This window comes from Ovis canadensis, chromosome 3 (assembly GCF_042477335.2).
Source record: "Ovis canadensis isolate MfBH-ARS-UI-01 breed Bighorn chromosome 3, ARS-UI_OviCan_v2, whole genome shotgun sequence".
NCBI lineage: Eukaryota > Metazoa > Chordata > Mammalia > Artiodactyla > Bovidae > Ovis > Ovis canadensis.
The window spans coordinates 169,842,300-169,845,869 of record NC_091247.1 but is presented as its reverse complement, the minus strand read 5'-3'; the positions used below and the strand labels follow the sequence as shown (position 1 = coordinate 169,845,869).

General features: G+C 37.8%; 1 non-coding gene across 1 annotated transcript; it reads left to right on the top strand.

Annotated features, from left to right (window-relative positions):
• On the top strand, positions 1-107 carry LOC138438373 (U6 spliceosomal RNA). Its single transcript, XR_011256312.1, has one exon. It is a non-coding gene; the product is annotated as a U6 spliceosomal RNA (small nuclear RNA).
• Positions 108-3,570: the final 3,463 nt, after the last annotated feature.

The window sequence follows — 3,570 nt, the reverse complement described above, 5'->3', positions numbered from 1 at the left end:
GTGCTCGCTTCGGCAGCACATATACTAAAATTGGAACGATACAGAGAAGATTAGCATGGCCCCTGCGCAAGGATGACATGCAAATTCGTGAAGCGTTCCATATTTTTAAGAATGAAACTAGATCACTTTCTAACACCGCACACAAAAATAAACTCAAAATGGATTAAAGATCTAAATGTAAGATCAGAAACTATAAAACTCCTAGAGGAGAACATAGGCAAAACACTCTCAGACATAAATCACAGCAGGATCCTCTATGATCCACCTCCCAGAATACTGGAAGTAAAAGCAAAAATAAACAAATGGGATCTAATTAAAATTAAAAGCTTCTGCACAACAAAGGAAAATATAAGCAAGGTGAAAAGACAGCCTTCGGAATGGGAGAAAATAATAGCAAATGAAGCAACTGACAAACAACTAATCTCAAAAATATACAAGCAACTTATGCAGCTCAATTCCAGAAAAATAAAGGACCCTATCAAAAAATGGGCCAAAGAACTAAATAGACATTTCTCCAAAGAAGACATACGGATGGCTAACAAACACATGAAAAGATGCTCAACATCACTCATTATTAGAGAAATGCAAATCAAAACCACAATGAGGTACCACTTCACACCAGTCAGAATGGCTGCGATCCAAAAATCTGCAAGCAATAAATGCTGGAGAGGGTGTGGAGAAAAGGGAACCCTCCTACACTGTTGGTGGGAATGCAAACTAGTACAGCCACTATGGAGAACAGTGTGGAGATTCCTTAAAAAATTGCAAATAGAACTCCCTTATGACCCAGCAATCCCACTTCTGGGCATACACACCGAGGAAACCAGAATTGAAAGAGACACATGTACCCCAATGTTCATCGCAGCACTGTTTATAATAGCCAGGACATGGAAACAACCTAGATGTCCATCAGCAGATGAATGGATAAGAAAGCTGTGGTACATATACACAATGGAGTATTACTCAGCCGTTAAAAAGAATTCATTTGAATCAGTTCTGATGAGATGGATGAAACTGGAGCCGATTATACAGAGTGAAGTAAGCCAGAAAGAAAAACACCAATACAGTATACTAACACATATATATGGAATTTAGGAAGATGGCAATGATGACCCTGTATGCAAGACAGGGAAAGAGACACAGATGTGTATAATGGACTTTTGGACTCAGAGGGAGAGGGAGAGGGTGGGATGATTTGGGAGAATGACATTCTAACATGTATACTATCATGTGAATTGAATCGCCAGTCTATGTCTGACGCAGGATGCAGCATGCTTGGGGCTGGTGCATGGGGATGACCCAGAAAGATGTTCTGGGGAGGGTGGTGGGTGGGGGGTTCATGTTTGGGAATGCATGTAATAATTAAAGATTTTAAAATTTAAAAAATAAAAAACTAAAAAAAAAAAAAAACTCCTAGAGGAAAACATAGGCAGAATACTCAGACATAAATCACAACAAGATCTTTTAGACCTGTCTCCTGGGGTAATTAAAACAAAAACAAAAATAAACAAATGGGACCTAATTAAACTTAGAGCTTTTGCCCAGAAAAGAAAACCACAAGTGAGAAGAAAAGACAACCCTCAGAATGGGAGAAAATATTTGCAATGAACCATCACAAAGGACTGACCTCCAAAATACTCAAGCAGTTTATGCAGCTCAATATCAAAACACACACACACACACACACACACACACACACACACACACAAAAGAGCAGAAGACCTAGACAGACATTTCTTCAAAGACAACACACAGATGGCCAACAAACGCATGAAAAGATGCTTGACATCACTCATTATGAGAGAAATGCAAATCAAAACCACAGTGAGGTGTCACATCACACCAGTCAAATGGCCATCATCAAAAAAATCTACAAACAATAAATGCTGGGGAGAATGTAGGGAAAAGGGAAAACTTTGCTCTGTTGGTGGGAATATAAGTTAATACAACCATTATGGAGAATAGTATGGATGCTTCTTAAGAAACTATGAACAAAACTGCCATATTACCAACAAATTCCACTACTAGGCTTATACCCTAAGAAAACCGAAATTCAAAAAGACACTTGTACACGACTATTCATTGCCATAATATTTACAATAGCCAGGACATGGAGGCAACCTATATGTCCATTGAAAGATGAATGAATAAAGAAGTTGTGTACATATATACAATGAAATAATACTGAACCATGGAAAAGAATGAACTTGGGTCATTTAGTGATGTGGAAGAACCTAGACTCTGTCAGAGTGAAACAAGCCAGGAAGAGAAAAACTAATATTAATGCATATATGTGGAATCTAGAAAAATGGTACTGATGAATCTATTTGTAGGAGAGAACTAGAGACACAGATATGAAGAATGAATATGTGGACACAATGAAGGAAAGAGAGGGTGGGACAAATTGAGACAGTAGCATTAACATGAATCCCCTACTATGCGTAAAATAGGTAGCTAGTGGGAAGCTGCCATACAGCACAGGGAGCTCACCTCAGTGCTCTGTGGGGTGGTAGGTGAGGATGGGGGTGTGGAAAGAGGCTTAGGAGGGAGGAGATAGCTATGCAAGCTGTTGTACAGTAGAAGCTAACACAACATTTTAAAGCAATTATACTTGATATAAAAAATATGGAACCTTCTCCAGGATAGATCACATCCTGGGCCATAAATCTAAACTTGATAAATTCAAAAAAATCGAAATCATTCCAAGCATCTTTTCTGACCATAATGCATTAAGATTAGATCTCAATTACAGGAGAAAAACTATTAAAAATTCCAACATATGGAGGTTGAACAACACACTTCTGAATAACCAACAAATCACAGAAGAAATCAAAAAAGACATCAAAATATGCATAGAAACGAATGAAAATGAAAACACAACAACCCAAAACCTGTGGGACACTATAAAAGCAGCGCTAAGAGGAAAGTTCATAGCACTACAGGCATACCTCAAGAAACAAGAAAAGAGTCAAATAAACAACCTAATTCTACAACTAAAGCAACTAGAAAAGGAAGAATTGGAGAACCCCAGAGTTAGTAGAAGGAAAGAAATCTTAAAAATTAGGGCAGAAATAAATGCAAAAGAAACAAAAGAGACCATAGCAAAAATCAACAAAGCCGAAAGCTGGTTCTTTGAAAGGATAAATAAAATTGACAAACCATTAGCCAGACTCATCAAGAAGCAAAGAGAGAAAAATCAAATCAACAAAATTAGAAATGAAAATAGAGAGATCACGACAACACAGAAATACAACGGATCATAAGAGATTACTATCAGCAGTTGTATGCCAATAAAATGGACAACATGAGAGAAATGGACAAATTCTTAGAAAAGTACAATTTTCCAAAACTGAACCAGGAAGAAATAGAAAATCTTAACAGACCCATCACAAGCACGGAAATTGAAACTGTAATCAGAAATCTTCCAGCAAACAAAAGCCCAGGTCCAGACGGCTTCACAGCTGAATTCTACCAAAAATTTCGAGAAGAGCTAACACCTATCCTCCTCAAACTCTTCCAGAAAATTGCAGAGGAAGGGAAACTTCCAAACTCATTCTATGAGGCCACCAT